This window comes from Tupaia chinensis, unplaced genomic scaffold (assembly GCF_000334495.1).
Source record: "Tupaia chinensis unplaced genomic scaffold, TupChi_1.0 Scaffold000251_1, whole genome shotgun sequence".
In the NCBI taxonomy this organism is placed as follows: Eukaryota; Metazoa; Chordata; class Mammalia; order Scandentia; family Tupaiidae; genus Tupaia; species Tupaia belangeri.
The window spans coordinates 2072491-2098621 of NW_006159731.1; the positions used below are offsets into that span (position 1 = coordinate 2072491).

Here is a 26131-nt window from a genome sequence, read left to right on the forward strand (position 1 = left end):
AAAGAAAAGAAGCAGACATAGAAGCTGGCTTTGTACCCAATGGTTACGGGACCCAGATCCGAAATGGCTAACCACAGTTTAAATTCCAGCTCGGCAGCTTTAGAAACATGTCCGGTGCATGTATGTGCAATCCTAAAACCCCAACAGAATAAAGATGATGAAATGGGATTGCAGCATGGCCATACCCAATTAAGGGGTGCTTTCTCCCTCTCTTTATCCCTTGGTCTCTCTGTGTCCAGTACATGCACCCTCTGGCAATTAAAAAATAATAATAAAGGAGAGGGAGAGGGAGGAGAAGGGAGAGAGATGAAGAAGGAGGAGAAGGAGAAGGGGAAGAAGACATTCTTCATTCACTGGGATTTCTTACCTATGACTAGGTGAACATAAGAAAAGGTTGCTTAGATTTAGACAAGATAAAATTTGTATTACAGTGGCCCATTGCATGGTGCTAGAGGCACATGGGAGGCCTGCATTTGAATCCCAGGACTACCTACCTGAACAGGCTGGGTGAGCCCACATGTGTCTGTAATTTTGGCTGATAGGAATGCTAAGAAAGGGTCATGGTAAGGGGAGACCCTATAAGGGTACTTCTCTCCTCTCATTTTTTTCTCTCTCTCACAAAAGAAAGAAAAAAGCCTTAAAAGATAAAAGTACTTTATTCCTGTATATCAAGATATTTTAGTAAAATATTTGTTCCAGAATGTTTTTGCTCTCGACACTCCCCACTTACCAATTCTCCCTGGTCACTTTACAAAACAAACAACAACAAGATAAACAAAAAATACCAGTAGAAAATAAAGGTACCAAATTCTTGGCTTTCCAAGTTCAAAAGACTTGGTCCTGGTGTAAGGAAGGAATATTTGGACAACAACTGCAGTTACATATTGTGCCTGTAATCCTACTTGTTTGGGAGGCTAGGGCAGGAGGATTGCAGCACAGCTAGACCCTGTTAAAAATCCAACTTTCTCTCCCTTTCTCTCTCTCTAGCTCTCTCTTTCTTTATCTTTCCATAAAAGGAAAAATAAAGAGAAGACAGAAATACTTGAGAAGAGTGTTTGCTGACCTGTTTTAATTGCCCCTGCCATTAATATCAAGCTCCCACCCCAAGGCTAAAGATTTTCCAAGTTGGGAAGAACAAAAGTAGAAAAACAAGTGTAAGCAAGAGAACTCTAGGTAATGAAGATCTAAAATGTATCCTGTACCATGCCCCTTCCTTGGGGTGAGCTCCAAGGTGGGGAGAAATGATGAAAGCCCACAATAATTTTGGAAATCTGTTAAGATCTGGAATCCTGGAAGACTCTAGCAGATGTTTCTGAGGCCACACTATTATAACTGTAGTAAACTAAAGATGGGCCACATAGAGTGCCTCAGGCAGGGAAAACCTGAGGCAGCCTCTAAATTTCTAGCAGCCCCAGAAAGGCACAGATGAAGAGTTAAATTGCCCTGGGCCCTCAAGAAGAGCACACATTTAGCTAACAAGAGACCCAAGAGGTCTTACAGTCATAATCATGAGACAAGAAAGTGAGAGCAAGGACATCTCTGCAGGTTCCTAATGTTCTCTGATGACACCCAAGAACCACATGGCACTATCGTGCATCCCAATGCCAGAACAAGTTAAGACTGAGAATAGAACATCTCTCCTACTGATCCTGAAGTTAGCTCACTCTAGGGGAAAGTAAGGAGAGGAGAATATATTGACATTGATTACTTTGGAAAGTAAGGAGAGGAGAATATATTGACATTGATTACTTTAAAGCTGAAATTATTGAGAAAATTCCGTACTAACTAGATTTACCTAATTTTCCACCAAATAGATTAGAGTCTTCACCTAGCAGGGCCTAAAGGGCCTCTAGAATCCAAGAGAGCTATTCAGTCTGTTTCTTAAGACTATGTGGTTTCTTATGTGTTCTCTCTTTGGGTATCAGTTTTTCTGTCTCTTGTGTCTCTCCCCTTCTCTCTTCTCTTTCCTTTTTCTGTCCCCATTCTCTCTCTCTCCCTATCTTCCCCAACTTTGTCTGGATATTCCAATTTGGAGCTTCTCCACATCCCAGATGCCCTACCGCAACCAACTGACTAGCATCTTTTAGTGATTTCTCGGGATATTCCATAAAAATCTTGAAATTTCTTTGTAATCTTGTTAGTTTTAAGTGTACTTCTTGGATTACAATTTCAAGAAGAGAGTGAATCTGATTAGTCATGGGTCTGGAATTCCTAAGAGTTACGACCTTCTGAAAATGGAGGAAAGTTATGACAATCTATACACTTTGCACTATAACCTAGGGCTCTAGTGAACAAGTCTCCAGTGAACTCAATGCCTTCTTCCTTAACAATATGCTCCACTCTTGCTCATCATCCACTGGCTTGTCCAAGATAGAAACCTTTCACTCATCTCCAGGTCTTCCTCACCTGTATTTCCAATGATTACTGAAATAAATTAAAATTATATGTAAACATTGTAAACTTTGCACTAGGTCTCCTGCCAGTTACCTTCATATATAATGTCATTAAAACTTTCCAGAAACCTGATATGCATAGAATAAGTATTTTTATAAATAAAGAATGTGAGTCTCAAAGATGCTATAAATTATCTAAGAGTATGTAGCCAGTGACCAGTGACTGAACTAGATATTAATCACAGATCGGCCAATAAATTTCTCACCATATCCTACTGTCAACCCCATTGCATACTCCTGTCATCGCACAGACCAGCCCTCTCCATCCTCCCAAAAGGAGCCACTGCTCTGGTTCCAGCCCTCATTAACTCATATGAAAACCAACAAAGTGACTTGTTAGCTGGACATATCACCCCTGGTCTCTTGCGCCTCTAATTTACCCTCCACAATATTAAGAGAATTTGCTTTCTGAATCACAAATTTGTTCACAACAGCTTCCTGCTTTAAAAACTTCAATACTCCCCCATAAAATAATGTGCAAACTGCCTGTGTAGCATAGCATCTAAGACAGACCTTCCCCCAACCTGTCCCATTTATTTCTCACTCTGGACTCCCTGCTCCATTCTCACCAGACCCTATGATCATGCCTTGTCTCTTCACATTACTGCTGCTTCCTCTTACCGTTCCCTCTGCCTAGAAATTCTTCTCTCCATTTTCTCAATTGTGGAGCTCCTAATCACCTTCCAAGAACCTGTTTCAATGTCACATCTTCTCTAGAACACATCTTTCAATCCCTCTAGGCAAAGCAACTGTCATCTCTTCTAAACTACCATGGCACTTTGTTCACATGACTGATACAACATTTGCGACACTGTATAGGTTTTAAGAAATTAATTTAAGGGGTAACTTTGCAACCTGTCTTTTACCTGATTTCTTCCATTCTATTTTGCTCTGTGGTCTAGAAATCTCCAGTACCCTCAATTTCAATTCCTACTTTAAGGCAAAAGGTCATCTGGAATCATTTGCCTTTTTTTTTTTTTTCTGTCAATTTTTTTATGGCCAGGAGGAAGATAATTACTTAAAAGAATATTGAAAAATGGTGAGCAAGTTAGGCAAATAAAATGAAGAAGGCCAAGACAGCTCAAGCTGTCTCTTCTTGGTATAAAACCAGGAAAGAGCATATTGGAGGCTGGCCCAGGAGCCATTAGCAAATAGGTAATATGAGATCACAGAGTTGGAGGTCATGTTAGGCTATAAAGCTGGAGAAGGAGGTAGAGGTCAGGTAATGAGGAACTTTCACAAGGGATCTTCAAGAAGTTTGTGGGAAAATGAGTATTGTGAAAATACTATAATGGATTTCAAAAAAATTTTTGCACCAAAATAAACTTGTATTTTAGTTTTGTTTTTCCATTAACTTCTTGAAGTTCCCTCATGTGACATACAAGAGAGGCTTAGGTGACAGGAAGTCATTGACAGACCTACAAGGTGAGTGAGATTGTGAAATTTTCAGCACTGTATGTCTTGAATTTGAGGGGTTTGTTCTGGTTATTTATTGCCCCTGACAAAATAGTGACTTAAAACAAACATTTTATTACATCTTATAATATTTGAGTCAGAAATTTGAGCAGTATTCAGCTAGGCAATTCTTCTGTTCTATATGCCATTGGTTGTGGTCATTAGCAATATCTACCTAATGGCCAATCTGGTCTGGACGTTCCAAGACAGATTTACTCACATGCCCAGTCCTAGGCAGGAATAGCAGGAAGGTTGGTACCAGCTGGACCACCTTCTCCATTTAGTTTCAGCTATTTCCAATTGGTATAACAAAGTAATTAGACTTCTCACTCAATGGCTCAGGACTCCCAGAGAACAAGGTGAAGCCTCTTTTGAAAGGTCAGATCCCCAAACTGGCTCAGAGTCACTTTTGCTGTACTCTGTTGATCAATGCAGTACTCAATATGGCCTAAATTCAGAAGGAAGGAAAATAGGAAATACCAGATATCCGATCATGTCCAGTTCCCAAAGCACTCCTAGAATGCTCGCTTAATACCTCCAACATAGCACTATGACATTGCTGTAATACTTAATTTCTCTCTTTCTCATTAGATTCTCAAGAACGACATATGTGCCTTCCTCAGATCCACATCTCAGTGCCTGACATACAGTTGATGTTCAATAAATATTTACTAAATAAATAAATGGAATAAATTGGAATGGCTGGGATCCCTTAATTCGTAGGCCTTTAGGACACAAAGAGCAGTCTCCTATTTGATGTTATTTCCTTTTCCAGATCTGAATCTTATTGACTTAAGAATATATAAAAATAATATTCATTCTAAACACTTACATAGCTTTCAACTTTTGCCTGCTATATTAGTTATCTATTCCTGAATAATAAATTATTAGAAACTTAGCAGCTTAAAAACAATATACATTTATTATCTCACAATTTCCATGAGTCAGGAGTCTGGACACAGCTTATCTGGCTTCTCTGCTTTGGGTCTCATAAGGCTGCAATCAAGTTTTTGACTGAGTATGCTGTCTCATCTGAGGCTTGACTGGGGAAGGATCCTCTTTTGTTGGCAGAATTCAGTTCTTTGAGGCTATAGGTCTGAGAGCCTCAGTTCTCGCTAGCTGTTGGCAGAGGCCACCTTAACAAGTGACTCTCTCCATAGGAAAGCTTACAACATGGCGGTTTGTCTCATCAAAAGTGGCAAGGGGAAGAGTCTCTTTCTAAGGCAAGAATGGCAGTCTTATGTAACACAGAGCCCAGAACATGGCAGGTTGATTTTCAAATCTACAAGGGAGGAGATACATTGACAAGATGGGCACTATCTTATGTAACTTAGTTACATACATCCTTTCATTTCCAAGGAAATCACACAATAAATACCAGGAACTGGCAGGTCATGGAGTTCACCCAAAGAAGTCTGACTGCCACACAGCCTTACAGCAAAAATCATCAGCTTGATTAATTCCAACTTCATTGACTCTAACACTAAATTTCATATATTATTAGTTGATCATAGATAATGATCATCCCTAAAATCCTAAGAAAAATCAGAGGGGACAATTTTTAGCTATCTCAGCCCTCTTAGGAAGTACACTCATTGCATTGCTGCTTTCTCAGTAGGCACTGCTATCTTCTCTGAGGGGACAGACACACTTTTGCCTAAGCCATTATTTAATACAGTTAGTACTATATCTTTATCTAAACCTATATAAGGTGCTGGGAATTTTTAGCTATACAAACTCATAAAACAATTTTTTAAAATTTATATTGTTATTTTTTCACCTATTTGATTCAGCATAAATGTCAAACTTAGAGCCAAGGAACACATTTTGTCTCTTTCCAGGAATATTGGTGAAAGAAGAGTCAATAAAGGAAAGCCCTTGCTTCTTAACCTTCCTAGGACAGTTTTCTCAGGTAAGTCTGAGCTGTTCCAACATTACATTCCCAACTTCTGACTTCCCAAATCCATGTATGCATCTGGGAATAGAATAAAACTAACTGCTGGTCACACTTGTGCACCATCCTTTCTTTCTCTGAAGTCAAGTTTCCTTGTGAAACAGGGTAACCCAAGATCACTGCCCAATCCATGGCCATTTCACAGGGTTTCCCAGGTTTCCAGAGTACTGAGAAGATAGCCCTTAGATCTACATCTGTGTTTAACCTTCATACAGAGCAGTACTTACTCCATTTCAAATTCTCTTGTTCTATTACATTTCTTAAAATGAAATAAGCAATATCATACTACTAAGTTTTTGCTAGTTTTTCAACTTTATAATAATAAATGGTGTTAGAAATTAGAAAAGTGGTCACTTTTGGCCTTCCAGTAACTGAAAGGGATTAGAAGGGGTATTTTGGGGTACTGGTTATGTTCTGATTCTTGATCTTGATGCTAGTTATGTAGGTATATTCAGTTTGTGAACATTTTTCGAGCTATATTCTTTTGGTATGTTCACTTCCCTGAATATATACTACTCTTCAGTATAATTTTGAAATGCTAGTTTATAATGTTTCTTGGTTTTGTTGCTAGATAATTAATTTTACATATGAATGAATTTTTTCCTGTTTGCTACCTTGGATATTTAGTTACAACTTGATTTAACTTTATATTTCATCTCAAATTCATTTTATTATGTAGATTACAGTGTAGCTTAATTAGCTTCATTTTGAGAGTTACTTTTAGTTACTTTTAATTTTGTTTAGTGAATTAGGTGCTGTTAAATTACAAAAGTTTTTAGTCCTACAGATAAGCTGTCCCCAACTCACCATTGAGTTAATATTTAATTTTTAAAATCTTCTAAGACATTTGTGCTAATAATGAAAAATATATAACTAGGGGACTGAACTTAGTGGGAGTAGGACTAAGAACATAAGAGGAGATTTTGTCTTTTAAAAGGAATAGGAGGCTTTCTTCCTCTGAGGCAGTAGGAAAGGCAAGTTGGAGAAAAGTAAAGGATTCCTACAAATGAATGTTCTTGATTTTTCCAGGGAATAATGAAACAGGTTTCCATACAAGGAATAAATGTTGGAATAGGGCTGGTAGTTCAAGGAAAAGGGAAATTGGATATTGACTGACAAGGTAAACATAGCTGAAGGTCATGGGCTTTGAAGATACTAGATATTAGAGTACAATTAAACTGGGTGATAAAAAGAGTTTTCACTGCTTAGGAAGATAAGAGAAGGTAGGAAGCAAGAGATAAGCTGTAAGAACAAAGACTGGAGGTCAAGTTGAAGATGAATTGCAGATTTAGTAGGAGTATGTTAGAGAGCCAAAGAGGCTAGGTGGCTGCAGGTACAGGGAGGGAACCTCACAATGCAAAATGTTGGAGGTGGAGTAATTTCATCTGATGACCAATTGAAAGGTGTGGTTCCATCTGTGAATTACTGATACAGAGTGAAGTTGAAGATCAGTGGAGAAAAAAGGATGAGAAATAGTGAGGTCAGTGTGCTGACTGAGTCATCAACATGGATGCTGAAGTCATTAGGTTTAGGTAGATCATAAGGATAGTTCTAGGCCTGGAGTTTCAGAAACACAGCTGAGCAGAGACAAGGAAGTAAATAGATATTCTGGTAAGGGCAGATTTAGGCAAAGTCAAAGCAAGCAAAGTTTGTCTTCAATAATTGTTACACTTGATGCATAACATTTTTCCCAGCTTTGTTCACCTACTTTCAAGTAACCTCACTGACTTCTTATTGCTCTCTCACTGTACAAGTTCCCCACCCTCTCCTCTTGCAATATCTAAAATCCCAAATGGTCCCAGGACATACATGGAAAGATCTCAACTGGTTTTCCATTTTCCCCCCCAACCTTTTAATTTTTACAGGGCTTTCTAGTAACAAAACTTTAACCTGAAAGTGGTCACTTCAGGGCCCATCCTCCACACAAGTGTAATTCCAGTAGAGTAGAAAAGGTCTACCATTCTAAAAAAAAAATCTCTCCCCAATATCAACTCATCCTTTTAGCCTAGGACTTCAACTACCTTCACAAAATGTAAGTTTCTTAGGGGCAGGGCCTGAGCTAAGACAATACAAAGACAACTGCAAAAGAACTGATTCAGTCTTCTGCTTTCCTAACAAGTGTACCAAGGCAGGCTAGTGTGTTTTGAGATATTTGATCCTTTTCTGTCTAACATGTGTAACAAAGAAATATATTTTTCAATACATGTTGTGATGCAAAATGGCTGGAAAAGCGATGAAATAGCAGACTTTTAATAATAACAGGTGGCATTTACTGAGTACCTACTATGTGCCAAGCACTTTATTTTACTTCTTTAGGTTGTTGCCATAGGGCACATGCACTCATCAGAGAATGACAGAGAAGGAACGTTAGAAATCACCTCCCAGAGGGGATGGCCATGCTGCAATCTCTTCTCTCCCATTTTCCTGGGATTTTGGGTGTGCAGGCACATGTGCTAGTCACCAGGTCTGGAACTTGAACTGCATCACCTGCTGGCCCCAACACTTTATGTATTTTAACTCATTTAATCCTTACAACAGTTCTTTAAGGTTGGTGTTCTCGTGGTGCAGATGAAGAAACAAAAAATATTTATCCAAAGTCACAGAAATGGGAAGTAGCAGAACCAAGATTCATTTTTTTAAAAGAGATTTATGCTGCAGGGCATGTGTACTCACTGAGAGACAGAAAGCAAGAAATCGCCTCTTCGGGGAGAGGGGGGAGGACCACACCACAATCCTCCAATTCTCCTCCATACTCCTCTCCTGATCTTGGGCACAAACACATACAGCATGACCTTTAAGCCACTGGGTCTGGGACTTGAACTGCAGTTGAGTATCTGGGAGTCCAGCGACGTAACCATTATACCATCAGCTGGTCTCCCAGATTCATATTGAAGATATCTGGAACCAGAGAGTAAGTAGACCGTTATCATTATATATTGTCCCTGAATAAATGTTTCCTGAATCAATAGAAACTTCTTTAATTAACAAATTTCTATAGAAGTTTGTTCTAAAATAAGTACCCTGATAAATGGTAAAGCTACAATATAACCCGGCCATACTCTGCAGATTAGATGTGAAGCAGCAGGAGCTGAACATGTCATCGGTTACAGTGCCATCCCCAAGTTTGCCAGGAACTCCTTCAATAGGCCCACTTCGCTGTGTCTCTTGTGTTTGTTTTTAGGTTTTTGCTATAGAGCATGTGAGTTTGAGAGAGGGAGAAAAAGAGAGGGAAAGTGAGAATGGAGGGGTTGGGGGGATTGATTTTGGCCACACAGCATTCCCTTTTTCCTCTATTCTCTACCCGGGCATTCTTTTCAAGCCACCAGGTCTAGATCTGAGGCATGCCTGTAGGAATCCAGTGCATTAACCACACCACCTGCTAGCCTTTGCTGTGTCTTCTAAAAATGATCTGATCAACAATAAGGATCATAATCTGATCTGTGCTTTAATCTTTTTTTTTTTTTTTTTTTTTGCAGAGGTTTTTTTTGCTATAGGGCACATGTGCTAGCCAGACAGACAGAGAGAGACAGAGACAGAAAGCAGAAATCACCCCCCAGGGGGGATGGCCACGCTGCAATCCCTTCTCCTCCTCCTCCGATCTATCGGGATCTTGGGCACACACGCATACGTGCCCAGCGTGAGTTTTAAGCCACCGGATCGGGGACGCAAACCACGGTCGACTACATGGGAGTCCAGTGACATAGCCATTACACTAACTGCTGGCCCCTGTGTTTTACTCTTTATCTGAAATCCTCAGATGAATAATAAAGAGCTTTATAAGTGACTGTTAATTTATGGGTATAAGCGGTTGATTAAACTATTATTTCCCTCCTATAATCTGCCATTCTGCTACAAAAGACCTTGCTACAAAACACCCTGGGTATTTCTTTACACACACACACACACACACACACACACACACACGTGTGCACGCCATATCTTTTTAACGTCTCATTGTGCTTTGGAAAATATGTACCTACAAGAGCCTTTAGGTCTATTTTCCAAGCCAAGGGGGCGGGGGCGGGGTGTGGGGAAATTCTAGTGAAATTTAGTTGGGCACAAACCTTAAAGAAACACTAATTACACGAATATCTTAGCCGATGACCAGCTGTGGGGTTCACTGATCCATCACATCCAAACTCAGTTACTAACTCTAAAAAATGATACTGTACTAAGATTCGTTGACATAAGCCTTGAATCGAAGCTGTCGCCGCCACACTCTGAGGCAATCTCGTGTGGTGTCATGGCCATCGGGTCCTTTACTTTCCCCAAGGAGCTCCCACGCCTCCCGACTCCGAGGGAGCCCAGAGGTTTCTAGTGGCTGGGTCCCTCGGGAAGGCCTCCAAGGGAGGCTGAAGGCGCCCTGGCGAGAGGGACAGCGGGAGGCGCAGGCAACACTCGGAGTTCAGTTCAGGACCCCGTTATTCCACGGAAAAAAATGGAACATTCCGCTCCTTCCGCCCACAGAGGGGAGGTAGGGGAACCCTTCGATTTCGTCTGGGAAAGGCGACGTCGGCGCAGCCACCGGAATCCGGGACGCCGGGAGCCGCGTTACGGGAATCACACCCCTGCAGTCCCACCCCTCATCATCGAGAGACCGCTCGGCCAATGGTCGGGCGCGCTAGGTCTGACAAGGACCAATCAGCGCGCAGGCCTCGCGTCCGGGGGCCGGGCACGGCGGGAGCTGCGCGGGGCCTAGGGAGTCGCCGGCCCGCAGCGGATCTGGGGGCCGTCCCTCGGCCTACCTCAGGCCGTGGGATCTGGCCCGATCAGGCGCTGAGTGGAAACGTGGAATCGCGAAGGACCGGGGCGCCGCGGCCTGAGGTGAGGAGGGGCCGGGGCCGACGCCGACTGAAGGGTCGGGAGGACCAGGGCTTGGTCGGCATGGCCCAGTGGGGACCTGGCCCTGGAGAGGGCTTCCTAGGAAGCGAAGCGCCCCGCGGCTCGCGCCCTGAACTTGTCAGCCCCGGCCTGGAAATCCCCACATTCCTTCCTGTGCCTGCTCCCACACCTCCGAATTCGACTTCCACAACTTTGTCACCTCGGTTTCTGACTCCGATCTCCCGACCTTACCCTGACCGCGCACACCCCCTGCCTCAGCCCCCGGCTCATCCTCTCCCCTTTTGGTTCCCTGTCCCGCGTTTTTCCCAATCCCCTTTCCATCTCCTTAAATTCCATTAGTCCGCACTAGACTCTTCATTTTGTTCCCAAAGGTTCATTTCCTTTCCTAAAGCCGTGTCTTCCTCCTTAAATTGTAGGGTTTCAACATTATTGGAAGCTCACAGTCATAACATTGTTAACCAACAATTCTTTTCTTTCGATCGTTTTTATGTATAGATCCTAAAGAATCCCACCGTATGCTAACACATCCATCTGACTAAAATTTCACCTTCCTCCCCAGCGCTTAACAGTTATTCTAAGTAGCAAGGTTCTTTTCTTCTGTGGATGAACAGCTTTTTTTTTTTTTTTCATAATCCAAAACCGAAAAAAATATTATATATCAGGTTCAAAATAAGACTTGCCACTTCTTTCTTCCTTCTGGAGGGAATCCATTTTGGACTACTTTGTGTAGTCTTGGGCATGTCAACACTAGTTTTAAAATAATAATTATTAGAATAATAGAATGAATATTCTAAAAGATTGGGGTATTTGTTTTATTCCGTGCTGTAAACAAACCCTTTAGACTGTCTGTGACTGCCAGCTTTCAAGTTGGAACAACTCTTAATTTGAAATTACTGACTCAGATCATCGCATGAGCTGTTCACCATTATTTTTAATTTCTTAAATTTCTGTTAATTCCAACTTGGAAGTATTTTTGAACTATAAACTGAAATACTACATTTATAGAATCAATATTACGTTAAATTGTGCCTTCCAGATATTTCTTTTGGGAGTCAATTTTGAACATTTGTTTTTAATCAAAAGTGGAAGAAAAAAATTATAGGCAGGATAAAGTGTCAAAAAAGAAGGATTAACTTCATAGTGGTATTTTTCCCTCATCCCAAATCTGTATTATTGACAATACTAGTAGATAATTTAGAGTATTATAAATATTGTTGCCAGCTAATTTAGTACAGCATATTTTGATGTAACTAAAGATATTCTTTTTACTTATGAATTGCACTGTTTTCAATTTATTTAATTTTTTTAACTATAGAAATTTGTACTGCAGTTAGATATTCAGGTGAATGTTGCTTATTCCATTTCTGTGAAGTCGATGTTAAACTATCCACATTGTGGGGAAGGAAACAGGCTCAGGGCCCTGAAACCTAGGTCTGTGGGATTCCAACTCCTATGCTTTCAGTCATATTGTTACATTCCCACATTTCTCATAGAAAAGCTAGTGCTACAGTTGGTTTAGAAACTTAAAAGAGTACCCATAACTGCTCTTCAGTGACTGGAAGGGTTCCGTAACTCCTCTTGAATGACTGGGAGGGTCCTGCTCCCAAAAAAGCTATTTCAGAATCTGTTATAGTAATGGAAGTCAGAATTCCATGGCCCTGATACATTTGCGACTTCACTCCTAGGAAAAGCATGGACTGTTTTCTCAGTTTTCTCCTTTTCTTTGATTGTAAAGGCAGTATGATTAGTTAAGGTTTTATTATTTTTTAATAACAAATGCTAAGTACTTACTACCCTCTATAGGAACTCACAGAGATGTGTGAGATATCATCAGGATCTTAAGAGTTTACAAAAATTGAATTGGCAAACTTGTAAGAGGGAAACTGCAAGGATGCAAAGCAATTTTAATTAAATGCAAAGTGGTACAAAAAGTGTTTTAGATACTTAAATTAGGGAATGATTATTTAAGGATTGGAATGATCAAAAGATTTACCAGAGGTCAGCTTTAAAAGGGTAAGATTTGGATAAAGGGAGAGGTGAAGGAAGCTTATTTCTAATATAGAATCGAGAGAGACCAGCAGTTAGCATAATGGCTATGTCACTGGACTCCCACGTAGTTGACTGCAGTTCGAGTCCCGGACCCAGTGGCTTAAACTCACGCCGGGCGCATGTGCATGCGTGCCCAAGATCCCGAGAGAATGGAGGAGAAGGGATTGCGGCATGACCATACCCCCGGGGGGTGATTTCTCACTTTCTGTCTCTCTGTCTCTCTGTCTGTCTCTGTCTGTCTGGCGAACACACTCGCCCTATAGCAAAAACCTCTCAAAAAAAAAAAAATAGAGGAGAGATCATAATGGAAGACTAGCATGTAGAAATGGTCATGAATAACCAAGGATTGTTATAATACGCAACTCATATTTAATGCTTATTTTTGTGGCAATCACTGATTTAAGCCCTTTACTCATATTAATGCATTTAATCCTCAGAACCTTATGAGGTAGATCTTATTTTCTTTTTACAGATAGGGAGACCCACTTACAGAAAGGTTAATTAATTTATTTAACTAATAGGTGGAAGATCAGAAATTCTTAACTAAATAGTCTGGCTTAGAATCTGAGCTGTTTCCCCCGCCTCCCCATTTTAACTTATTACCCAAAAGTGGTGTAGTCCAGGAGAATGTAAGTTTTGTGAGAATGTGAGCTATTAACTATGATACATACTGTCTCATCATACAGTATACTTGAGTATAATATTGCAGCCAGCATGTCTTTAAAAACCCTCTCTTAATTGCCCACTAGGTTACTCAAAGTACTTTAGATTCTAAGTAAGAATCTTACTTTTAGTAAGCTATTAAGACATAAAATAATTACAGTGCAGTGTTAATTGATCTTATTAGGGAATTTTGAAAAAGTATTCTAGGAACAAAGATGTGAATGGGGGAAATTTCCACAGAAGAGATATTTAATTTTGGTTACAGACAGTAGCAAAACAGTCAGGAAAGGCATTATAGAGGCAGGGAATAGCATATGTAGAAGTACAAATTCTAAACGAACAGGATGTGTTCGAGGAGGTCTAGTAGTTTACTGTGGCTTGAGTTTAGAGGGTGTCAGGATGGCTAATAAGGAATGTTTGTCTTTTTAGAGTCAGGATCTCACTATGTTGCCCAGGCTGGCCTTGAACTTGAGATTCTATTGCCTCAGCCTCTCAATAGCTGGAATTACAGACATGAGCTACCACACCCAGCTTTTAATGCATCTTTTAGTAACATTTTATAGTTTTCTCATGATGTTCTTGTGTAGTTCTGATTAGGTTTTTTCTAAGTTTTTGGTTCTAGTAGGAGCTTTTTTTGTTTTTCTATTTTCTAATTCCCTATTCCTTAAGTACAGCAGAATTTTTTTTTTAACGATCATTTGTTCAACTGTTGTATTAATAGGACTCTCGCTAGTCCTAATAGTTTATCATTTGATTCCCATTCTTTGTAGATGGTCTATACATTTTTCTCTTTCTTTTTTTAATAGTATGTATTTATGTTTCATTAAACTCTCCGGAACAGCATTGATTAAGTGATGACCCCAAGCATCTTATCTGAATCCTGGCTTTAATAAGAATGTTTCTGATTTTTACTTTTAAATCTGTAGATGTTTACTATAGGTTTCTGATATTAGTATTTATGAGAGCAAGAGCTATACTAGTAACAATAGCTGTTACCTTTTATTGAGTAGTTATTATGAGCCAGTTAGGTTCTATGTGTATAGATTTATTTATTCTTCATGACATTCCTAGGTCGTAAGTGGGTAGATGATGGTGTTATACCCATTTTTAGATAAGGAAAATGAAGAAAGGAATATTTTAATAACTTGCCTGAAACGTTTTACAAAAAATAAAGTTGGTAGTTCTTTTTTTAAAAAAAGAATTATGTACTTAATTTTATTTATTACTATTATTATTATTATTATATTCACCAGAGAGAGACAGAAGGGAAAATGAGAAAGCTAGCCTCCAGGTTCAGGATTTGAACCGTGGTCAGACATATAGGAGTCCAGCACCTTAACCACCACGCCACCTGCTGGCCAAGACTAGTATTTCAACAAAGGTCATCTGATTTCCAGAATCTCTACTCTTCCTTTTGTTACCCTTTATCAAGATACAGAGTCTTTTTTTGTCTTAGTTTTCTGACACGTATTGTCATTTAATTTTTTTAAATGAACAGTTGTTGAATATTAGATGATTTCAAGCATCTATTAGATTGTGGGGTTTTTTTTGAAGGGGGCGGTTTAGAGAGGGATTTTTCGGCTTGCCAGAGAGGCAGACAGACAGAAAATGGGAAACCATCCCCCAGGGGATTGACCACATCCTTTCCTTTTCCTTTTCCTCCTTTCTCCTCTCAAGATCTTGGGCATGCATGCACATACACCTGGTGTGAGTTTTAAGCCACTGGGTTCAGGACTCAAACCTTGATCAAGTACCTGGGAGTCCAGGGACATAATCATTTTGCCATCTGCTGGTCTCTGTTTACTTTTTCATCTGTTAATATAGTGCTTAACATTAATGTCTTTCTCATGTTGAGCTATATTTCTATTTTTAGGCTAAATACTTGTTAGTATTCCCATTTTGGTTTTGTTTTCAGACCTATTTAGGCATTCTTACTGAAACATCCCTATTACTTTGACAGGAGTTTTATTATGTAGTCCTTGTTTAATTGGATATCAAAACAAATGTTCAACTTACACTTCTGACCAAAATAGAGTAGCCAGGACCAGATTTATCCTTTTTCCTTAAACAACCAAAAACCAAAAATCTATGAAACAATGATAATCAAGTCAGTGGACATCAGGCGATAGAAGACAGTGTTTCTGAGAGATGGGAAATAAATGAGATGACCTCTATAACTGCACTTGCTTACTTCCTTGAGAGAGCTCTAGGCCATGACACAGGTAGAAAAAACTCAGGCCAAGCTTAGTAGACACTCTTGAGTTGAAGAGATAGCTTGGGAGATCAAAGTGGCTAATTTTTAGAACAGAATATTGAAGAAAAAACTTCAAAAACAGAGAACTCTGGGACCAGCAGTTAGCGTAATGGCTATGTCATGGACTCCCATGTAATCGACTGCGGTTCGAGTCCAGACCTGGTGGCTTAAACTCATGCTGGGCGCGTGTGTGTGCGTACCCAAGATCCCAACAGGAGAATGGAGGAGGAGGGATTGTGGTGTGGCCATCCCCCGGGGGGTGACTTCTCACTTTCTGTCTCTCTGTCTCTTCCGCGAGCACACGCACCATATAGCAAAAACCTCTCAAAAAAAAAAAAAAAAAGAGAGAGAGAGAGAGAGCAAGAGAACTCTGAGAAGCTTCAGAATTCCCTTTGAATCATGCAGATCAAGCAGTTAGGTCTAATCAATGTTGCATATAAAGAAACTACTGGGGCTAGCAGATGGCATAGTGGTTATGTCACTGGACTCCCATATGGCAGACCATGGTTCAAGTCCCAGACCCAGTGACTTGAAAATCATACAGGGTATGTGTGTACGTGTGCCCAAGATCCTGGAAGGAGAATGGAGGAGAAGAGATTGCAGTGTGGCCATCCCTACTGTGTTGTGATTTTTCACTTTTCCTCTCACTGTCTCTGTCTCTCTTCCCCCCAGAGAGCACACATGCCCTAAGACAAAAATCTCTTTAAAAAAAAACAAAAACAGGGAACCAGCAGTTAGCGTAATGGCTATGTCACTGGACTCCCATGTAGTCGACCATGGTTCGTGTCCCAGACCCGGTGGCTTAAAACTCACGCCAGGCGTGTGTGCGTGCGTGCCCAAGATCCCAAGAGGAGAATGGAGGAGAAGGGATTGCGGTGTGACCATCCCCCCTGGGGGGTGATTTCTTGCTTTCTGTCTCTATGTCTCTCTCTGTCTGTCTGGCGAGCGCACACGCCCTACAGTGAAAATCTCTCCAAAAAAAAATAAAAGTAAAAAAAAACAAAAACAAAATACTACTGAACGCTAGAGAAAAGAATTTTCTGATGAAAGGATTACAGGTAACAGTCCCTGGCACTCCCACAGCTTAGGGAATAGGGTCTGTTTTCACCAGCCAGATAGGAAGTCCCATCTTGATTTATGATGGTAGAGTATTAGAAGAATCCTGCCTTAGAAGTAAGTACTAAAGTTATAATATAGAAACTATACTATAGCTAGCCTTAGATATATTATAGTGTTTTTTTTTTTTTGAGAGGTTTTTTTTTTTTGCTATAGGGCGCATGCGCTCGCCAAAAAGACAGAGACAGAGAGAAATCACCCCCCAGGGGGGATGGTCATGCCGCAATCCCTTCTCCTTCATTCTCCTCTCAGGATCTTGGGCATGCACGCACGCACGCATGCACACACGCCCGGCGTGAGTTTTTTAAGCCACCGGGTCCGAGACTTGAACTGCGGTCGACTACATGGGAGTCCAGCGACATGGCCACTACACCAACTGCTGGTCCCTGATATGTTATAGTTTTTTATTAAAAACTATAAACCAGCAAATCTAAGAAGTTATACAAACTCTAAACAAAAGAAACTATGAAAAATATACCAAGATGCATCACAATCAGAGTTGCTCAAAACTAGCGGTAAAAAGGAATCTTAAATCCAGAGAAAAAGAGACCTTTCATTAAAAAAAGTGTTTAAAAATTGATAGCACATCTTGAAACAATATAAGCAAGAAAATAGTAGAACTACATTTTAGAGTATTGAAAGAAACTCAATTGAGAATCTATTCTCAGTAAGAAAAAGAGACCTTTCATTAAAAAAAGTGTTTAAAAATTGATAGCACATCTTGAAACAATATAAGCAAGAAAATAGTAGAACTACATTTTAGAGTATTGAAAGAAACTGTCAATTGAGAATCCAATCTCAGTAAAAATATTTATGAAAAATGATAATGAAATAAAGATTTTTAGATATATAAAAACTTTTATGCTTTAGAACATATGTGTTCACCAGAGACAGAAAGTGAGAAATAACCCTCCAGGGTATGCCCACGCTGCAAGTCCTTCTCCATTCACATCTTGGGATTTTGGGCAGCATGAACATGTGCCCAGTTTGTTTTAAGCTGCCAGGTCTGGGACTCGAACCATGGTCGACCACTTGGGAGTCCAGCAACATAACCATTATGCCACCTGCTGGACTAAAAAGTCATCACTAGCACATCTATACTCCAGAAAAAAAGAAAAAAATTAAAGATAGTTTTTCAGGCAGAAGGTAAGTGATTTATCAGATGGAAATGTGGGTCTACATAAAGGAACTAAAAGTTCTGGAAACAGTAACTACATGGGTAAATATACAAAATTTGTTTGTTTTTTGTAATTTTAGTATAAGGTACATGCACTTGCCAGGGAGGCAAAGACAGAGGGAAAGTGAAAAGGCTACCTCTCTGTATGTCTCTCTCTCTCTTTCATGTTAGAAGTAAGTAAACAAACTTAAAAAAAATAAATAAATAAAGACCAAATACAGATTAAGCATCCCTAATTTGAAAATCTTAAGTCCTTCAAACTGGAAGGTTTTGAATGCTGATATAACATCAGTGTCACTAAGTGTTCAGTGTTACAAACTTTGTTTCATGCAAATTATTTAAAATAACTCTACAGGCAAGCCCCATAGCACAGCGGTTGAACATTGTATATAGTGAGCTGGATCTCAAATGGCCCTACTTCCAATCCCAGCCCTAGCAGCTTGGAAAACATGTCAAGTGCGTATGCATGCATGCCCCAAATCCTGACGGGATAAACAGATGGAGGGAAAGGATTGTGGCATGACTACATCCTCTTGGGGTGTGGGCTTTTTCTCCCCCCCACCTCCCATCTTCCCCTAGAGAGTGCATGTGCCCTCTGGCACTTAAAAAAAATTGTATAAAATTACCTTCAGGCCGTGGATATAAAGTCCTAGTCTGCTACTGTTTTTCTTACAGAAATATTTAAAACTGTGTGATTAGTAAAGAAAGGAGACTTATTTGTCTCATAGTTCTGGTAGGGGGAAAGTCCAAGGGTGTGGGCTGACCACACAGCATAGCTGACAGAAGCAGAGATGGTAGGTGTCCAACAGAAAGAGCTGGGGGCAGCCATCTTCCTTTTATTATAAGTTGCTCTTGCAAGAATTAACCCCTTTTCAGGAAAGCTTTAAGTCACTGAGTCTTACAAGACAGCATTAATATATTCCTAAGAATGATGCCGCCATGATCCAGTTACCACCCAGGAGGCCTCAGCTCTTCTAAAGGTCTCCCCACATCCCAGCACCTTTATAATGGGGTACATATTTCAAAACATGAACCTTTGGGAAGCACATCATTATCTAAACCATAGCAAAAGTATATGAAACAAAGGAATTTCGTGTTTAGATTGAATCCACATCTTGAAGATACCTAATTATGAATCCTCTTTTATTGTTCTTCACTTTATTGCCATATTTTTGCAGTATTGTGTATTGGACATATTGAAGATGTGTACAATTACGTACATATTGTGGCAGTCCTGTGAAGTGCAATTACATCATCATCCTATTTCCAACAGTGTGTGCTTCACTTTATTTCTGTCACATTTTGGTAGTTACCACATGTTTTCAAACTTTTTTGTGTTTATATCCATTATGGTGATCTGTTATCAGTGATCTTTTTTTCTTTTCTTTTTAAATTTTGCTATAGGGTGTATGTGCTCACAATTCCTTCCCTATTCTCTGCTCAGGATTTTGAGTATTCACATACATGTGTCTACATGATTTTCAAGACACCAGGTCTGGGACTCAAACTATGCATTCAGCCATGTTTGGATTCAGCCACCTTAACCATCACACTACTTGACTGGCACCAATGATTGATCTTTTTTTTTTTTTTTTTTTTTTTGGAGAGATTTTCACTGTAGGGCGCGTGCGCTCGCCAGACAGACAGAGAGAGACATAGAGACAGAAAGCGAGAAATCACCCTCCAGGGGGGATGGTCATGCCGCAATCCCTTCTCCTCCATTCTCCTCTCAGGATCTTGGGCACGCACACACACGCGCCCGGCGTGAGTTTTTTAAGCCACTGGGTCCGGGACACAAACCGCAGTCGACTACGTGGGAGGCCAGCGACATAGCCATTACGCTAACTGCTGGTTCCCCAATGATTGATCTTTGATGTTACTATTATAATGTTTTGGGCACCATGATCATAAGATAGCAAACTTAACTGCTCCACCAACTGGTTATTCTCCTATCTCTAACCCTTTCTTTGGGCCTTCCAATTCCCTGTGACACAACAATATTAAAACTGGGCCAATTAATAGCCTTGTAATGGCCTTTAAGTGTTTAAGTAAAAGAAAGATTTGTGCATCTCACTTTAAATCAAGGTAGAAGTAATTTGATTAGTGAGGAAGGCGTGCTGAAAACCAAAACAGGCAGAAAGCTAGGTCTCTTGTGCCAGACAACCAAACTGTGAAAGAAAAGGGAAAGTTCTTGAAGGAAATTAAAAGTACTATAGTGGGGGCCAACAAGTGGCATGGTGATTAAGGTGCTAGACTCTCACATGGCTAGCTACAGTTTGAACCCCAGACCTGGCGGCTTGAAAATCACAATAGGCACATATGCATGTGTGCATAAAATCCCAAGAGGAGAATGGAGGAGAAGGGATTGCTATGTGGCCATCTCCCCGGGGGTTGATTTCTCACTTTGTCTCTCTCTCTCTTTCTGTCCAATGAGTGCATGTGCTCTATGGCAAAAACCTAAAATCAAAAACAAAACAAACTATTCCAGTGAACACATGAATTATAAGAAAGTGAAACAGCTTTATTGATAATATGAAGAAAGTTTTAGTGGTCTCAATAGAAGATCAAACCAATCATGCATTCCTTTCAGCCAAAGCTGAATCCAGAGGAAGTCTCTAACTCTCTCTAGTTTTTTGAAGGCTGAGAGAGATAAGGAAGATGCAGAAGGAAAGCTTAAAGTTAGCAGAGGTGCATTCATAAGGTTTAAAGAAAGAAAGCATCTGCATAACATGCAAGGAGAAAAACAGCAAGTGCTGTATGGAAGTTGCAGTAAGTTATCCAGAGATCTAGCTAAGATAATTATAAATACTCTGAATATTTTCATTTTAGATGAAATAGACTCCTGTTGGAATAAGATGCATGCCATCAAGTACTTTCATATCTAGAGAGAAACCAGTGTCTGGTTTCAATCTTTAAAGGACAGACTGACTCTCTTATTAGTCGCTAATGCACCTGCTGACTTTCAGTTGAAGCCAACGCTCATTTAACCATTTCACAAATTCTGGACCCTTGAGAATTTAAGTTAAATCTACTCTGCCTTTATAAATGGAAAAAATAAAGCCTAAATCTCAGCATATCTGTTTATAGCATGGTTTACTGAAGTTTTTAAAAATATTACTAGAAAGCATATGCCCTCATCAGAGAAAGAGGGAAAGGGAAAAAGCACCCTCTATGGAGGATAGTCATGTTGCAATCTTTTATCCACTTCTCTTTTGGGGATGTTAGGCACACAGGCACATGTGCCCCAGTTTTGATGCCATTGGGCCTGGAATTTTAACCGTGCTGTTAAATGGCTCATTTACTTGCAAAGAGAGGGAGAAATGGGGAGAAAGCACTCCCCACTGGGGTATGGTCATACTACAATCCCTTTTTCCTCTATTTCTCCATCTTGCCAGTGCCAGGATTTGAAGTCAGCCATTGGGATCTGACTTTTCTATTTATTCATAGCACTTAATCACTGTACTACAGAGCTGGCCCATTTAGCAATATCTTTTTTTTTATTATGTTTTGTTATTTACATTCAATCATTGTACATCTCTGTAGTATATAGTATGTTTTTCAAGAAATGCATGCAGTATGCGATAATGAAATCAAGGATATTACCATAGGCATCATTTTGAACCAGGAACTTTGCAATCTTGTATCTGATAAGAATTTTTCCCCTGAACCCTTCCCACCCATCCTCTGCTATCTATTCCTCTCCCATACAGTTTCTGGTAAACTACACTTGTCTTCCCTCTCATTACATCTTTGGAATTGACAGTTTCTGCCATAGAGTGCAGACATTCAGGATATGTTAAGGTATATATGTTGTGTTTTCAGACACTGCTAATTGCACACTAGTATATTTATACTAGTAGATTATAGTATAAATATAACTTTTTTTTCCCCAGAGGTTTTTTGCCTTAGGGCACATGCACTTGCTGGAGAGACAGACAGACAGACACAGTGAGAGAGAAAGTGAAAATCCCCCACTCCCACCCCATGCCACAATCCATTCTCCCAGGATCTTATGCAACCAGCATGATTTTCAAGCCACCAGGCCTGGGACTTGAACCATGGTTGGTCATGTGGGAATCCAACAACCTAATTACCACACTATCTGCTGGTCCCTATAAATATAACTTTTAAGGAGAAGTCTTCAAAAAGTTCATGAAAAGTATATATTGTGAAATACTGAGGAGGTCATGAAGGTTAAGGCAGTTGGATCCCACGTGGCCAACTTCACAATTCTGAGTCCCAGACCCAGTGGCTTGAAAATCACACCAGGCCTGTGTGCATGCTTGCCCAAAATCCCAAGAGGAGACTGGAGAAGGGATTGCAGCATGGCTACCCTACCCCTGCAGTGGTGGTGATTTCTCACTTTCCCTTTCTCTCTCTCTCTCTGGCGAGCACACATGCCCTGTAGCAAAATAAAAATAAAGTTTGGCATCAGAATTACCTCATACTTCAATTCTGTTTTTTTCACCAATTTTTTGAAGTCTTTTATATGTACTAGGAAAGCAAAATTTGGTGTGATTTATTTATTGCAGTATTTACTTAATTATGGAGGTCTAGAACCAAACCCAGAATATCTTTAAGTATATCCCTGTATGTGCAAATATTCCAAAATCTGAAAATATCAGATATTACTCACGCCGGGTGCATGTGCGTGTGTGCCCAAGATCCCGAGAGGAGAATGGAGGAGAAGGGATTGCGGTGTGACCATCCCCCCGGGGGGGTGATTTCTCACTTTCTGTCTCTATGTCTCTCTCTGTTTGCCTGGCAAGCGCACGCGCCCTATAGCAAAAACCTCTCAAAATAAATAAATAAGTAAATAAGTAAAAATCAGATATCTAAAATACTCCTCTGAAGCATTTTGGATAAGGCATATTCAATCTGTAGTGGTATCAAAATAGATTTTAGAGCAAAGAATATGACCAGAGATAAAGAAGATAATTTCATAATGATGAAAGGATCAGTTTATCAAGAATACTTAATATTTCTTTATCAAATAACAGCATCAAAATACATGAGGCAAAAACTGATAGAAGAACTGCAAGGAAAAATAAATCCACAGTTATACTTGGGGATTTCTATACTGCACTTTCAATAATTGACAAAGGAAATAGATACAAAATCAGTAAGGAAATAGAAGATTTGAGCAACGCCAGTCTATAAAATGGCATGACAAACATTTATATAATACTCTACCCAGCAGCGATACTTTTTAAGTGCACACAGACTATTGATTTCAAGACTCTTCAAGCTACCATCATAATGACAGTATATTAGTTACGTAAGATAAGCAAATAGATCAGTGGAAGAAGCAGATCAACAGCCGGTAAGTTGTGACCACAGGTGAAGTCCAGCCCACTTTTCTGTTTTTATAAGGTATTATTAGAACACAACCAACCCCTTGTACATGTATTATTTATGGCTGTTTTTGTGCCACAACAGAAGATTGCTAGTTCCAATAGAGACTTAAAATGTTTATCCTCTAACCCTTTACATGCAAAGTTTGTTCATTTCTGGGATGGAGTATACAAATATACCTAGAAATATGTGGACAAAGGTTTTTGAGAAAGGTACATAGGCAACTCATTTGAGAAAGGATAGTTTTCAACAAATGGTTCTAAAACAACCAGCTAGCCTTACGTACAAAATGAGCTTGAATTGTGCTTTATACCATATAGAAATACCCAGGATCTTCACAAAGTTCATGAAAAATGCATATTATGATAAAAGTATGCAGGGATTTCAAAATTTGGGACCCCAGAATCAACTCATATTTTAATTCCATTTTTTCATGAACTTTTAGAAGTCTCTCTTTAAATCAAAATATTTAAAGGACCTAAAAAAAAAAAATCCCTAAAACTTGAATCTTCTAGACCAGCAGATGGTGTAATGATTACTTCACTGGACTCCCACGTAGCTGACCGCAGTTCAAGTCCCAGACCCAGTGGCTTAAAACTTAGGAATGTGTACATGCTTGCCCAAAATCCTGAGAGGAGAATGGAGGAGGAGAAGGGATTGCTGCCTAGCCATCCCTCCTGGGGGGTGATTTCTTGCTTTCTGTCTCTACGGTAAGCACATGCATCCTATAGCAAAAATTCTCTCTTTAAAAAAAAAAAAAAAAAAAACTTGAACCTTCTAGACCCTTCTAGAGAAAACCTTTGGAACTTTGGATTAGGCAAAGTTACAAAACTTTTGTAATTTGTGGATTAGGTAAAGATTTCTCAGGTACTACACCAAAGGCACAAATTGACAAATTGGATGTCATTAAATTAAACCTTTTGTTCTTAAAAAAAAAAAAAAAAAACTGCTCGAAGAATGAAAAGCCAAGCCACAAATTGGCAGAAAATAATATACACATCGATTTTTTAATAAAGGCCTTATGTCCAGAATCTGTTTTAAAGTTTTCAAAACTTAATAATGAGAAAACAAGAAACCCAATTAAAAAATGAGCAAATTATTTAAACAGATACATCACCAAAGAAGATATATGGCCTAGCCATTCTACTCCTTGATATTTTTCCCAAAACAAATAAAAGCCTATGTCCATACAAAGACTCGGGAGACTTGTTAAATGATGAGGTATTTATATACTAATATATTATGTATATATTCAAAATGAAGTTCATTCATTCACAAAATACATTAAGTGCTTACTATGCTAGATATGATTCTAGATTCTAGGAATATAGCAGTGAGCAAATTAGATAACATACCCTGACTTGTGTGCTTAACATTCTCTTTTGGGAACATGGACAACATACTAGTTTCCTAGGCAGCTGTAACAAAGCATCACAAACTGGATGGCTTAAAAGAGTTTATTCTCAAGGTTCTGGAGGCTAGACATCCTTGTTAGACTCAGGACAGATCCTTCTTTCCTTTCTAGCATCTGGTGGTAGCCAGTAATCCTTGGTATTTCTTAGATTGCAGGTATGTTGTAATCTCTGCCTCAGTTGTCACTGGCATTCTTCCTGTGCCTCTGACTCTTCTTAGGACACTAGTCTTTGTATGAAAGATCCCTCCCACCACCATTCCAGTATATGACATGTTAGCTAATTATGTCTAGAGTAAACTAGTAGGGTTACATATTGAGATACTGAAGTTTAGGATTAAGCATATATTTTTAGGGGGATATAATACAACCCATAACTAACAATAAGAAAAGCAAGAGAATTATGGTATTTCAGAACAGAGACTAGCAAACTGTAGCCCACAAACCAAATCCAACTTAATAGCCTCTTTTTCTTTTTTTTTGATGCCTTAACACCACAGACATAGTTTATTTTGGACATGAGTTCTTTAGAAAGCAGTCACTCCAGCATTATAGATTTTCATCTGTAGGTTGCAGTTTCAGGGATAGGGAATAGCTAAGAATGGATTGTGAAAGGGTCTTGTTTACCAAGCATAGGCTTCATGAATTCATTAGAAATCTTCTGGGACTGGTCACCTTCGTGTTTATAAACATCCCAACTTTCACACAGCCATCATCAGAACCACCTTTGGGTAGAGAAGATTTGCATACATCGCCATACCTTGTTACAGCTGATTTTGGTAAATTGTTTTATTTAACAAGAGTTGTGCCCAATTGTTTACATCATTGTCTATGGCTGCTTTTGCTCTTTAGTTAACTAATTACAATGAGAACTTAAGGTTCACAAAGCCTAAAATATTTATTATCTGCCCATTTACAGAAAGCATTTACCAACCTGTTTTAGTTGTGTGCTATGGAGAAGGAAAAACAAAAATGGGGAAGGGGGTGGGGCCTGCAGGTGGCATGGTGGTTGAGAAAGCTGGACCCCTGCATTCCTGACCACGGTTTCAAGTCCTGGACCTGGCAACTTGCTTTCTTGCTTTCCCTCTCTTTCTCTCTCTATCTCTCTTTCAGAAAAAAACTGGAAAATTATAATAATAAATAAAGTTAAATAAAATAATTCTTTAAAAAAAACAGGAAAGGGGAGATAGCAGTACAGGATGGTTAAGGAAGATCTCTATTAGAAGGTAAATTTAAGCAAAGGCTCAAGGATTACTCTGTTAGTTTAGAAAAATATCCAATATGTAGTGTTATGTGGGGGGGGAATGCAATTTACAGAATATTTGTTACTTGTGCAATTGATGTTTATGAAATAGCAAGGCATATATTTATATAATATAAACTCCTATGCATAGAAATTTTT

The 26131-nt window shown here is 39.5% G+C and overlaps 1 protein-coding gene across 3 annotated transcripts in view; it reads left to right on the top strand.

The window, feature by feature from the left end:
* The first annotated feature begins 10557 nt into the window (after positions 1–10557).
* The window catches only part of IL6ST (interleukin 6 cytokine family signal transducer), a 58969-nt gene continuing 43395 nt past the window's right edge, over positions 10558–26131 (top strand). For all 3 annotated transcript variants that reach the window (XM_014587988.2, XM_006148984.3, XM_006148985.3), the window contains exon 1: positions 10558–10686. The gene's annotated coding sequence lies outside the window, so the exon portion shown is untranslated. The remainder of the gene's footprint in view (positions 10687–26131) is intronic.